At 48.5% G+C, this 14420-nt stretch overlaps 1 protein-coding gene across 2 annotated transcripts in view; it reads right to left on the bottom strand.

Moving 5' to 3' along the window:
- LOC140385714 (actin, cytoplasmic type 5-like) overlaps positions 1-14420 on the bottom strand; it is a 65815-nt gene that overhangs the window by 20697 nt on the left and 30698 nt on the right. The window contains exon 1 of one of the 2 annotated variants that reach the window (XM_072468162.1): positions 2132-2187. The exons of the other annotated variant lie outside the window; for it this stretch is intronic. The gene's annotated coding sequence lies outside the window, so the exon portion shown is untranslated. Of the gene's footprint in view, positions 1-2131; positions 2188-14420 lie in introns of those variants that run through there. 2 annotated transcript variants of the gene reach the window in all.

Raw genomic sequence — 14420 nt, 5'->3', positions numbered from 1 at the left:
AACCATATTGCTCTTCATTGAAGCTGTTAGACCTCCAATTGCTAGCACTGTCAATTTTATTCGCAACCCATTTAAAAATCGCGGTCAAAGAACAAAGAACAAAGAACAAAGAAATGTACAGCACAGGAACAGGCCCTTCGGCCCTCCAAGCCCGTGCCGACCATACTGCCCGACTAAACTACAATCTTCTACACTTCCTGGGTCCGTATCCTTCTATTCCCATCCTATTCATATATTTGTCAAGATGCCCCTTAAATGTCCCTATCGTCCCTGCTTCCACCACCTCCTCCGGTAGCGAGTTCCAGGCACCCACTACCCTCTGCGTAAAAAACTTGCCTCGTACATCTACTCTAAACCTTGCCCCTCTCACCTTAAACCTATGCCCCCTAGTAATTGACCCCTCTACCCTGGGGAAAAGCCTCTGACTATCCACTCTGTCTATGCCCCTCATAATTTTGTATACCTCTATCAGGTCGCCCCTCAACCTCCTTCGTTCCAGAGAGAACAAACCGAGTTTATTCAATCGCTCCTCATAGCTTATGCCCTCCATACCAGGCAACATTCTGGTAAATCTCTTCTGCACCCTCTCTAAAGCCTCCACATCCTTCTGGTAGTGTGGCGACCAGAATTGAACACTATACTCCAAGTGTGGCCTAACTAAGGTTCTATACAGCTGCAACATGACTTGCCAATTCTTATACTCAATACCAATTCTTATACTCAAATGAAACTAAAACTCAGGACTATCAAAGGGGTGAAATATATCCTGGAAAATTCCTCTCTGATGACCCCTTCAGGTCACTGAAGTCAGCCACAGAGGTCAGGTGAACCAAGGATTACAAAGATTTATCAAGACACCTTTACATTCTGTAAGGTGTGATTTCTGTCCTCGGCAGGATCTTCTCCAGTTCCCTCTAAAAGTGCTCAGATAGTCAGCACTTAACACAGCAGCCTGCATTATCCTACAAAGCCCCCCAGTAGGATTACTACCGATGCTCTATTTTAGGGTTTGGACCAATATTCTTGGCTGGATTCTCCGCTCCCCGACGCGAAATTGCGTTCGTCGATGAGGCAGAGAATCCGTTTTCGGCACAAAATCAGAAACGGCGCCGTTTCTTCAATTCTCCGCGCCCCAAAAAATTGGCGTACTCATGGAGTACGCTGCGCCATGTATCCACCGCCTCAGGCCATTGCCTGAGGCCTGCCCCGCGTTGCTCCGTCGCCGAACGGCCAAATTCCTGACGACACGGTTCTAACATGGCAGCATGGTAGCATGGTGGTTAGCACAATTGCTTCACAGCTCCTCGGTCCCAGGTTCGATTCCCGGCTTGGGTCACTGACTGTGTGGCGTCTTCACATCCTCCCCGTGTGTGCGTGGGTTTTCTCCGGGTGCTCCGGTTTCCTCCCACAGTCCAGAGATGTGCAGGTTAGGTGGATTGGCCATGCTAAATTGCCCTTAGTGTTGGGTGGGGTTACTGGGTTATGGGGATAGGGTGGAGGTGTGGGCTTGGGTAGGGTGCTCTTTCAAAGAGCCGATGCAGACTCAATGGGCCGAATGGCCTCCTTCTGCCCTGTAAATTCTATGAACATAGTCCCACCGTACGTGATCCCCGCGTGGCAGCTGCGGACTCAGTCCGGGGCCGCCACAGTCAAGGAGGGCCGATTGGTGGGCGGGGGGGGCTTCATTCGGGGCTGGGAGCAACGTGTGTGGCAGTCCGTAGCGCATGAGCGGCCAATGTGGGGCACTATTTCGGCGGTTCAGGGCCGCTGGCTGTGTCCACTATGGAGCACGTGCGCATGCGCGGCCTCTGATCCGGAAGTACGGGGGGCCATATCGGCAGCTAGATCTGCGAGCTCTACGACAGCTGCCTGCTAGCCCCCAGCAAAACGGGAATCTGTGGCCTTTTGACACCAGTTTTCCTAGTGTAAAAGACCACAGTTTTCCTGACGATGTGGGGACATAGTCCCAAAAACAGAGAATCCAACCCCATTTTTCCCAGTTTTACTCTTTCGGCACACTTGCAAACAGCTATTGTAAAAAAAGATCTTTTGCAAAATTAATTAATGATGAAACTGATTTCTTAAGGGAAATTAACCAATCTTACATTCTAACTGTGCTCAAAGGATGTACCTGTCAAAGAATCAGTGCAGAGATCTAGATATTTCAAACTCAGATAAGTGAATATCTCTCACACAAAGCGCGATGCGGAGTACAACATACAGAGCATGGGTATGTGGGAAGACAAACAAGGCAGTCACAAAAGGCTTTACTATCTGTTTCTAAATGACTGTTGAAATGAGCTACTTCAATTCTACTGTGCCAAAGTTCTGCATTGTACTTAGTTCTAATAGCTACCATTCCAATTCTAAGTTCCCAGAGAGCTTAAGTGCTTTATCTTTGTGGGGTGAAGGCAAGAGGATAGTGCTCAGCTGCAAAATCAGCTTAGAATGCTGACAATAAACTTTCAACTCACGTTGCTGTTTAGCACAGGGCTAAATCGCTGGCTTTGAATGCAGACCAAGGCAGACCAGCAGCACGGTTCAATTCCCGTAACAGCCTCCCCGAACAGGTGCTGGAATGTGGCGACTAAAAGCTTTTCACAGTAACTTCATTTGAAGCCTACTTGTGACAACAAGCGATTTTCATTTCATTTCATTGTCTACCATGGATTTTCCTCTCTCTGAGTGGACCACTGTTTTCAATGTGAATCCCTATCTTTTGATTTGCGTACTAATGTTGATAATATTCATGGCCTTGAGTTGAATGTGCAATCCGCAATTGTTCAAGATGCTGCTTCTTTCCCAAGGCTTCCGTGGCACCAGCTGATCAAACTTAGTTCTCTGCCATTGATCCTTTGAAGCCTCGACATCCCTTCACCCCTTCATTAAAAGTACTGGTTGTCTGCTCCAACAGTCAGACCTTCGTTATTCTAGGATATCTTACACCCCTATCGTCACCAGACCCAGATCCAATTACGATCATTTAGACCTAGGAGAAATGACTGTTAAATCCAGGACGGTAGAAGAAAATGGCTTTCTGCCAACATCATTGTCTAGAATATCCATAACTTCTTTTTTCTTACCTTCAGTGCATTTCTTTTGACTTAGTGGTAAAATGCACTAGAATAATGTAGCTTTCCCCCTCCCCCATCGACCTATGACCAAGACATCAATGGTGATGCATTAGACCTCAGGCAGTTAATGGGACTATAATGTGTTGATGTATATAAATGACTTATGGTGCGTAAAACAACACTATTCATGACAAAACCATGACTACCTCATGTTTTGATCCATTTTTATGACTGAATCTTTTATCCCCCAAATTGGTTCTCAACATGTTTGTCAGCAACCTGCTCAATAAAATATCTAAAATAACTCTTGATGTGGAAAGTGCAAATGGACATTTGTTCTACTTAAACTCTTGAATAAGCTTTATTTCCATTGAATTCCACCTCAAAATGTGAAGTAGGGAACTGAAAAGCTGCCGCCCCATATGTGCGCCTCTGTTGAAATGGGCTCATTTGATCATACTAACAGATGCAACACAGCACCTGCATTTATATAGCTCCTTTCCTGACCTCTGGAAGTTCAAAGACCATCCAACCCAATGAAGTACGATAGTCACTGTTATAACATAACGGGTAGGATTTTCCAGTCGAGGCCCGTCCCGAGATCTGAAAATCCCGCCCAAAGTCAACGAACCTTCAAATTTCCATCCTGCCTGTGACATTTTCCATGGCGGGTGGCACCGCAACATTTACCCAACACGCCTGTCCTTGAGTTGATGCAAAGAAACTCATGGGATTATTCAAGCATCTCCAGGAACCTTGAAAAATTAGGGCTGGCAACCATATTTCAGCATCGGGAGGACCAATCAGTGTGGCTCATGGAGATGACGATGTATTAATTGACCGGATGATCTGTTTTAGGTGTTGATTGAAAGATAAGCATCTGCAAGAACACTGAATGCCAACATCTTCTTGAATAATGCTATCCTTCACAACCAGCCCTCCCTCCCCAACCCATCATCACACATATCTCCAAAGATAAAGACCAGGAGAAGGCCATTCATTCCTTTCAGCCTTCTCCATCATTCAATAAGCTCATGGCGGATATTCTATTTCTGCGACATCTTCATGCACTATCCACGGAGCCTGTGAATATCCTCATCTAAAAGTATCTAAAAATCTCTTGATTTCTAACATGAACATCCACAAACTTTTGGAGTCCAGAAATCCAGGTGTTTGCAACCCACTGAGTGAAGAGGTTTCTCCTCACCTCAGTGCTAACCTCTTATTATATGACTGAGACTCACTAGTCAAGAGAAACATCTTTCAGTTATTTATCCTATCAAACGCCTTCGGGATTTTATTTTTCAATGAGATACCTTTCAATTTTGTAAATTTTAGGGAATATAGCACTGGTCTACTCGAGGGCGGCACGATAGCACAGGGGTTAGCACTGTTGCTTCACAGCACCAGGGACCAGGGTTCAATTCCCAGCTTGGGTTACTGTTTGTGCGGAGACTGCACGTTCTCTTCATGTCTGCGTGGGTTTCCTCTGGGCGCTCCGGTTTCTTCCCACAAGTCCTGAATGATGTTCTTGTGAGGTGAATTGGACATTCTGAAATCTCCCTCCGTGCACTCGAACAGGCGCCAGACTGTGGCAACTAGGGGATTTTCACAGTAACTTCATTGCAGTGTTAATGTAAGCCTACTTGTGACACTAATAAAGATTATTATCATTGCTCATACGGCATTCCAGCAATCTGTTGGGAAAACAAAGGAAGTTTTAAGGGATTTGTATTTGTATTGGTAAACATTAGAAATAAGGTATAATTTTAAGTAGGTTTAATTTAATGTTTCATAAGAACTAATAGCAGGAGTGGGCAATTCAGCCCCTCGAGCCTGCTCTACCATTCAATGCGATCATGGCAGACCTCATCTCGGTCTCATCTCCACCTTCCTGCCCATTCCCCATACCCCTTCATCGCACTACTGATTAAAAAACTATCGATCTCCTCAAATTTGTTCAGTGTTCCGACGTCCACTGCACTCTGGGGTAGCGAATTCCACAGATTCCACAAATCCCCGGGGCCAGATGAGATGTTTCCCAGGTTGTGTGGGAGAAAAGGGAGGAGATTGCAGCGACTCTGACAAAAATGTTCAAATCTTCTCTGGCCACAGGAGAGGTGCCAGAGGACTGGAGGACAGCTAATGTAGTGCCATTATTCAAGAAGGGAAGTATGAAATGAAAATCACTTATTGTCATGAGTAGGCTTCACTGAAGTTACTGTGAAAAGCCCCTAGTCGCCACATTCCAGCACCTGTTTGGGGAGGCTGGTACGGGAATTGAACCGTGCTGCTGGCCTGCCATGGTCTGCTTTAAAAGCCAGCGATTTAGCCCAGTGAGCTAAACCAGCAGGGACAAACCAGGAAATTACAGGCCAGTGTGTCTTACCTCAGTGGTAGGGAAACTACTGGAAACAATTCTGAGGGACAGAATTAACCCCTATTTGGAGAGGCAAGGATTAAGCAAGGATAGTCATCATGGTTTTGTTAAGGGGAGATCATGTCTTACAAAGTTGTTTGAATTTTTTGAGGCGGTGACTAGGTGTGTAGATAAGGGTGGTGCAGTTGATGTAGTCTAAGTGGACTTTAGAAAGGCTTTTGACAAGGTCCCACATGGGAGGCTGATGAAGAAGGGAAGAGCCTGTGGGTTCCAGGACAATTTGGTAAAATTATCCAAAACTGGCTTAGTGGCAGGAGGCAGAGGGTGATGGGTGAAGGTTGTTTTTGTGACTGGAAGCCTGTGTCCAGTGGTGTTCCACAGGGATCAGTGCTGGGCCCCTTACTGTATGTAGTGTACATTAATGATCTGGATGTGAATGTAGGAGGTTTGATAAGTAAGTTCGCAGATGACACCAAAATTGGTGGTGTGGTAAATAGTGAGGAGCAAGGCCTTAGATTACAGGACAATATAGATGGATTGGTTAGATGGGCAGAAGAGTGGCAAATGGAATTTAACCATGAAAAGTGCGAGGTAATATATTTTGGGAGGACTAACCAGGCAAGGGAATATATAATGAATGGTCATACCCGAGGAAAAACAGAGGATCAAAGGGGCCTTGTTGTGCAGGTGAAGATAGCAGGTCAGGTGGACAAGGTGGTTAAGAAGTTCTATGGGATTCTTGCCTATATTAACCAAGGCATTGAATATAAAAACCGGGATGTTATGCAGGAGCTGTATAAAACACTGCTCAGGCCCCAGCTGGAGTACTGTGTACAGTTCTAGTCACCACACTATAGAAAGGAAGTGATTACACTGGATAGAGTGTAGAGGAGGTTCACCAGGATGTTGCCTGGGTTGGAGCGTTTCAGCTATCAAGAGAGAAGGGATAAGCTGGGATTGTTTTTCCTGGAGCAGAGAAGGCAGAGGGCAGGACAGATTGAAGTGTACAAAATTGTGAGGGACACTGATAGGGTGGATTGGGAGGTACTTTTCCCTTTCGTGGAGGGGACAATAACCAGGGGGCATAGATTTGAGGTAATAGGCAGGAGGTTTAGAGGAGATGTGAGGGAAAACCTTTTCACCCAGAGGATGGTTGGAATCTGGAGCTTGCTGCCCGAAAGGGTGGTAGTGGTGGGAACCTTTGCAACTGTTAAGAAGTATTTAGACAAGCACTTGAAATGCCATAGCATGCAAGGCTACAGACCAAGTGCTAGAAAATGAGATTAGGATAGTTAGGCACTCAATGGATTTCTGGTGCGGCACGCAACTTCATTGCAGTGTGATTGTAAGCCTACTTGTGACAGCAATAAAGATTATTATTACCCGCTGCACCTGCATACTAACGTTCTGTGATTCATGAATGAGAACACCCTTGGATGGACAACAGCTGTTTCCTTTGATCGGGCAGCCCTCCGACCGTCCACTCCCTGGGGAGCCCCTGCCTCCACCTGGTGTGCTGCAGCATGTTTGTAGTGCACACCGGAAGGTGACCCAGGAGCCTTTACATTAAAATGTCCCTCCAAGGTGATAGTCTCTGCAATGTTGGAGGATGCAGGTGACAGCAGTGACGAAAGGTCAGTGTCCTCCTCAGAGTGATGCTCCTGGGCAGGCTGGGGACGTGGCTGGAGGGCAGCGACCCCAGACAGATCAGCCTCATCTAATGGTGGTTCTACAAGACCGAAGACAAAAGACATGGTGAGATCTTGGAAAGGGACTGGTCAGTGGGAGAGGGGTGACTCACTTGCTATTGGGACATCAGTGTTGCATTGGGTTCTCAATTATTTGCCTCATGCCAACCTCCGTGACAGCCATTACCCTCTCCTCGACCTCGCCCACTATCCCTCTCTTCTGTAGGGGTGTGGACATGCAATTCAGGAATGCCCCCTCCAGTATTCTGCCTCTCGCATCTGTAATGGGCCATCTTATCCTAGGGGACACAGAAAGGACATAGTGAGTCACTGGGACGTGAGATCTACAGGTGGTCTATAGCTGGTGGCATGTATATGCAAGGCTCCTGGCCAAAAAGGACAAAAGATGTATTGGGGTTTGGTGGAGGGTGGGTTGTAAGGGAGATGCAAGCAGGTGGGGTGTGCTTGGTCTCTAGTGGATTGGGGGGTTGATGTGAGGAGGGAGGGACGGGAGTGATTTCAGGGGCACAGAGGTGATGACTCAGCCCGAGCTGCCCTAAGAAGCTCATTCATCTTTTTACGGCACTCGTTCCCAGTCCTCATGGTAAGGTTGGGCGCACTGACCGCCTCTGCCACCTCCTCCTATGCGCTGCTGACTACAGCAGGCTTGAGGCTTCGCCCCACCCTGGGAAGGAAGCTGTCCCTCTCCAGCATTCTGTCCACTTCACTTTCATGACATTGGGGGAGGGGGGCAGGGGGTTGGGGGGGGGGGAGGAGGGTAAAAATCTGGACCATCAAATCCAATGCACCCAATAATTTTGAGCCATCTCCTTGGCTGGAATGATAGTGTGTGGTGAGTAGAGTGCTTATAAGCAGCTCTAGCTTGTCAAGCTCTTTAGCGCTAATTGCAGCCCCAGTGAATCAGGGAATGGGAATTGCTTGCAATTCACATGGGCTGAATGATGGTCCATTTGCATGTCCTGAATCGACGAACAAAAAGCGCCCCCAACGGAAACACGAGTAGCACGCTAATCAGTTCCAAATGGAGATCTTCCGCAGGCAGCATTGATAGTATGATTCAGTTCTTTGCGTTTCCTCCTCTACGTTGTCCATGCGGAAGCCCTGTACAGTAAGGAAAGGATCCCGACCATGTGGTAGACCATGGTCCCTGACTTCCTGTCAGTTTTCGGACTTAGATTGATTGTCTGTCGCACAAGTGCAGCGCGACCAGCCGAAATGGTAGACAGATAGATGTACGCACTGGAAGCGCACCACATTTAAACTCTCGGTGCAGTTTTTATCATCTGCTTTCCTTCCACCGCTGCGCTGAAGAGACAGATGAAAAATCCAGGGACAGCGCTAACGTGGCCGGCTTGCCCCGATGTCAGGTGAGTTTTTACACTTTTTTATTTGTGCTTATTTTTCTCAGTCCAGAATCATCGAGCGGAGGCAGGAAACATCGGGAGCCATTTATTTTAGTGGGTTAATGTTTTATTTTATTCATGTTTAGCATTTATAAATATGTTGAAAATGCAAATCAAATTAAAGGAAGATATACTTTTATTTGTTAAAAATTTGATTTGTCATGAGGCTGTTAATTTAATTAAAAAGATACTTTACTGTATAAAGTGAGTTTGGAGTCACAGAAAGTGAAAGAAAGATTTATTTTAAACTTTTGTTTGTCATGAGGGTGTTATTTCATTAAAGGAACTATAATGGACAGAATGGGCTTGGAGTGTACGTAATTGTAATAAGTCCCTTCACCAGAATTCCTTTTATTTACAAAACCAAAAGCCGAACAACCAGGTGCATTCAGCTTGCTGTCTACACTGGGAGTGCAGAGGATCTGCCCCTCCCTGTTATATACACATAAAGGGGTTCCCTGATTGGGCCACTAATCAGGGAACTCCAATTCTAATCAGCCGATCTCAAAGGCATTGCACCCCTCCCCCCCAAAGTCCGAGGAGCTCCCGTGGTCCTCATGACTCACGGGTCTCCTGCTTCGTTTCTGCGCTGGGTTCGGATCCTCCACTTCGGCCTACGACACAGGTCCTGTCCTGGCCTTGACCGTTCCTGCTCCCCATGTGGGGCCATTGGCATAATTTCTGACCCATACCTTTTCACCCGCGTTGAACTGCCTTTCTCGGCGAGTGTTGTCGTGGCCCCTGCATTGGGCCTCTTGGTGTCGCTCTATTCTGCCACCTAAATTTGGGAATAGTAGACTCAGCCGAGTTCGGAGTCGTCTGCCCATGAGTAGCTCCGCCGGTGCTATTCCTGTTATGGCGTGTGGGGTTGTCCTATTGTCGAATAGCCAGCGCGACAGTTTAGTCTCTACTGATGCTGCTGACTGTTTTTTCAACCTGGCTTTTAGGGTCTGGACAGCTCTCTCTGCCATCCTATTTGATGCCGGGTGGTATGGTGCCGTCCTTACATGCTGAATGCCATTTGTCTTCATGAATTTTGTGAACGCCTGGTTGGTGAAAACCGACCCATTATCCGAAACTAACACCTCCGGGATACTATGTGTTGCAAATGAGGTGCAAAGTGTTTTGATGGTTGCTGTTGTGTTTGCTGAGTTCATTTTGTAGACATCCAGCCATTTGGAATGGGCGTCTACTATCACAAAAAACATTGAACCCATAAACGGGCCTGCAAAATCGACATGAAGTTGCGGCCATGGCCTACCCAGCCATTTCCATGGGTGCAGCGGGGCTGCCGGTGGCACCTTTTGCCCTTGTTGACATTCTTGGCATCGAGCTACCAATGCCGCTATGTCTATGTCCAGGCCCGGCCACCCGACATAGCTTCTGGTCAGCAAATTCATTTTTGACTCCAGGGTGCCCATGATGTAGTTAAGCCAGTATGGCTCGACGGCCTTGACTTGGAACTATTACTCGAGCTCCCTATAGCAGGATCGCGTCTTCTGCAGTGATCTGCTCTGTTCTGCTCCAGTAGGGGTGGAATTCCGCCTGGACCGGTCTTTCCATCTCCCCCGTTAGCACCACGTGTTTTATTTTTGCTAAAACCAGGTCCCTTTGTGTCCAAAAACGAATGTTTTGTGCAGCCACTCGTAGGGTATTCAGGAAATGTAGCATCATCGCCGTTTCTTCTATTGGCGGGGTGTCCGGTAATGGCAGCGTGCTTAGTGCATTGACGTTTGCCACCCGGGTTCCTGGCCGATGCTCCAGTTGATATTGGTATGCTGCCAGTAGTAGGGCCCAGCGTTGGATCCGGGCCGAAGCTATTGGTGACACCACTTTGTCTTCTTTCAGCAAGCCCAGCAATGGCTTGTGGTCTGTGATTATTGTGAATTCCCGCCCATACAAGTACTGGTGAAATTTCTTCACCGCAAAGATCACAGCCAGTCCTTCTTTTTCAATTTGGGCCTACTTTCGCTCTGCTGCTGCTAACATCCTGGAAGCAAACGCTATAGGCCGTTCGTGTCCGTTTTGCCCTCTATGCCAGAACTGCCCCAACGCATATGGAGATATGGGCAGCACGGTAGCACAAATGGATAGTGATGTGTTAGGCAGGTAGGTTCGATGTGGACTGCACTTGATGCAGGGAAGCTAGAAACAGACGTCTAACACTGGAGAAGATCCAACACTGTTTTATTCAATGATAGAACTGATATACATATTCAGCTGTGGGTCGACACTATACTGAACTGACTGGAGACCTTTTAGCAGCCTGACCAGACTTACTAGCTACCGCATGGTGTTTGCACTTGCTAGCTCGTGGACTCTGACTGTCTCAGTTGCTGGGTCCCGAGAGAGCGGGAAACCTAGTGCCCTCTGGCTTTATAGTGGTAGTGTCCTGATGGTGATTGGCTGCACTGTGTTGTGTGCTTACTGGTCATTCTGTGTGTCAATCACTACCTGTCTGCATCTCATTATATACATGAGTGGATATTATGATATCTCCCCCTTTTTTTTTTAGATAAATAAATACTAAGGTGTGCGTGCGTATATATATATGCCTGACTCTTTACAAAAGGTGTCTAAATGAACGTATATACATAGGAAGGTGTCGATAGTGCAGATACATGGCAAACAAAACAATATTTACAGATGTTAAATCGATGAAGTCACAAAATGTACAAAAGTTCAGTCTACAGATTCAGTCTTTGTGGTGGGCGACAAATTCTTGTTGATCGCCACAGAGGTAGATCAGGAGCCGCCTGCACGTGGATAGGTGGGATCGCTGCCATCGCGGTGGTCACATGGGCCGGCAGGATTGCTGGTAGATCGGTGGCCTCGTGGCAGGGTACGTCCGGAGGAAGCATCGTAGGCAGCGGAGCACTTCGGTCAGGAAGCAGGCGTGGAACTCTTCGCCGTGCCCGTCGGTTGCGCAGTAGCAGGGAGCCATCAGCCATGCAGACAAGGAAAAATCTTGGGGCCACTTGCTTGATCACAACAGCTGTGGCTGACCAGCCGCCCTCAGGCAACTGGACACGAACATGGTCAGTTGGGGCCAGCTCGGATAGATCCGTGGCATGAGCATCATATGTGGCCTTCTGTTGGGCCCGTGACTGCGGCATTTTCTGTAAGACCGTGAGGTGGTCAAGGTCTGGAACATGGATGGCTGGAACTGTGGTCCTCAGAGTGCGATTCATGAGCACCTGCGCTGGAGACAACCCAGTGGACAGTGGGGTTGCTCTGTATGCCAGCATCGCCAGGTTGAAGTCGGAGCCTGAGTCTGCAGCTTTGCACAGCAACCGCTTCACAATATGGACCCCTTTCTCGGCCTTCCCGTTTGACTGCGGGTAGTGGGGACTGGAGGTGATGTGACGGAAGTTGTAGGACTGTGCAAAATCAGGCCATTCCTGGCTGTAAAAGCAAGGACCGTTGTCGCTCATTACCGTGAGCGGAATCCCATGCCTGCCAACTGTTTCTTTGCAGGCTTTGATTACCGCCTTCGAGGTGAGGTCGGACAGTCTCACCACTTCTGGGTAACTGGAGAAGTAGTCGATCAGGAGTACATAGTCACGCCCCTTGGCGTGGAAAAGGTCGACACCTACTTTGGACCACGGAGAGGTCACGATCTTGTGCTGTTGCAGCGTTTCCTTGTGTTGAGCTGGTTGAAACTTCTGACAGTTAGGCAGTTGAGGACTGTGTCGGCAATGTCCTGGCTGATGCCCGGCCAATAGACCACCTCCCGAGCTCTACGTCGGCATTTCTCGACCCCACGGCGACCCTCATGGAGTTGGCCCAGCACCACACGCTCTGAGGAATAACGATCCTGTCGAGTTTCAGAAGGATTCCCTTCACCACCGCCAGGTCGTCTTTTACGTTATAGAACTGGGGACATTGTCCCTTCTGCCAGCCATTGGTAAGGTGCTGCATCACACACTGCAGCAGAGGATCCTTGGCCGTCTCCTCACGAATTTGGGCCACCCGTTCGTCAGAGGCCGGAAGGTTGGTGGCACACAACTGCACTTGCGCTTCTATGTGGCAGATGAAGTTACTTTGTTCACATGGTGTGGTAATGGACCTGGATAGGGCATCTGCAACGATCAGCTCTATGCCTGGCGTGTAGACATGTTCGAAGTCGTAGCAGTGTAGCTTAAGAAGAATTCGCTGCAACCGAGGTGTCATGTCATTTAAATCCTTCTGGATTATATGGACTAGAGGCCTGTGGTCCGTTTCCACCGTGAATTTTGACAGGCAGTAAACGTAGTCGTGAAACTTGACTATCCCTGTCAGGAGGCCCAGACACTCCTACTCAATCTGAGCGTACCGTTGCTCAGTGGGCGTCATGGCCCTGGAGGCATACGGCACTGGAGCCCAGGATGAGGAGTCATCTCGCTGAAGGAGCACCGCCCCAATGCCATCCTGGCTTGCATCAGTCGATATCTTGGTTTCCTTGGTTGGGTCAAAGAACGCTAGAAACGGGGCTGTGGTGAGCTTTGCTTTCAGCTCACACCATTCCTCTTCATGTGTGGGCATCCAGTGGAGTTCCGTCGACTTCTTGACGAGATGGCGGAGGGCCGTGGTGTGGGATGCCATATTGGGAATGAATTTCCCGAGGAAGTTGACCATCCCGAGGAAGCGGAGGACCGCCTTCTTGTCCTCCGGGGTCTTCATGGCATTGATCGCCGAGATCTTGTCGGTACCTGGCCGCACGCCCTGCTGCGAGATGTGGTCACCCAGGAACTTAATATCCGATTGACCAAATGAGCACTTGGCCCTGTTGAGCTGGAGACCATGTTCATGAATTCTCTGGAATACGTTCTTGAGGCGAGCGATGTGTTCCTAGGGGATTGTGGACCAGATAATTACGTCGTCAACGTATATTCGCACCCCCTCAATGCCCTCCATCATCTGCTCCATGATGCGGTGAAATACTTCAGAGGCAGATATGATCCCAAAAGGCATCCGGTTGTAGCAGTAGCGGCCGGGGTGTTGAACGTGCACAGCTTGCGACTGGATGTGTCCAGCTGCATTTGCCAAAAACCCTTGGAGGCGTCCAGCTTAGTAAAATATTTGGCATGAGCCATCTCACTGGTCAACTCTTCAAGTTTTGGTATCGGGTAATGCTCCTGCCTGATGTTGCGGTTCAGATACTTAGAGTCAATGCAAATGCGAAGCTCCCCTGATGGCTTCTTGATGCAGACCATGGAGCTGACCATGTCTGTTGGCTCTGTGACCTTCGATAAGATGCCCTGATCTTGGAGGTCCTGTAATTCCTTCTTCAGATGATCCTTGAGGGGTGCCGGCACCCAGGGTGGTGCATGAATTACAGGGGTGGCGTTCGGCTTGAGCAGGCTTTTATATCGGTATGGGAGCGTGCCCATTCCATTGAATACGCTGTGGTACTGCGTGATAATGTCATCTATGTCTGCTTGCAAGTTTCCATCAGACGAGGCCATCACCGGTGATGATGACATGGTGTGGACTCGCTGAACCAGGTTCAGGAGCTTGCAGGCTCGAGCACCGAGCAGGGACGCTCTGTCAGGCCCAACGATTTCAAACTGCAGCGTTGCCTTGATCGCCTTGTTGGATACCCCTAGTTGACAGGAGCCACTGGCAGCTATGGCATTGCTATTGTAGTCAAGGAGCTGGCAGGCCGGTGGAAGAATGCTTGGTCTGGCGCGGATGGTGTCGAGGTCGGATTTTGAGATGAGGTTCGCTGATGCGTCGGTGTCCAGTTTAAATCAGATGCGAGCCTTGTTAACTGTGAGGACATCACACCACGCGGCGTCAGGATCCACACAGGATCGAGAGGCGTTTCGCCGTTGTGGTGGAAGGCAGCACATGTGTAGTTATGATGGGGACT

This window comes from Scyliorhinus torazame, chromosome 11 (assembly GCF_047496885.1).
Source record: "Scyliorhinus torazame isolate Kashiwa2021f chromosome 11, sScyTor2.1, whole genome shotgun sequence".
Lineage (NCBI taxonomy): Eukaryota > Metazoa > Chordata > Chondrichthyes > Carcharhiniformes > Scyliorhinidae > Scyliorhinus > Scyliorhinus torazame.
The sequence above is the reverse complement of the archived record's forward strand: the minus strand, read 5'-3'. Positions and strand labels throughout refer to the sequence as shown.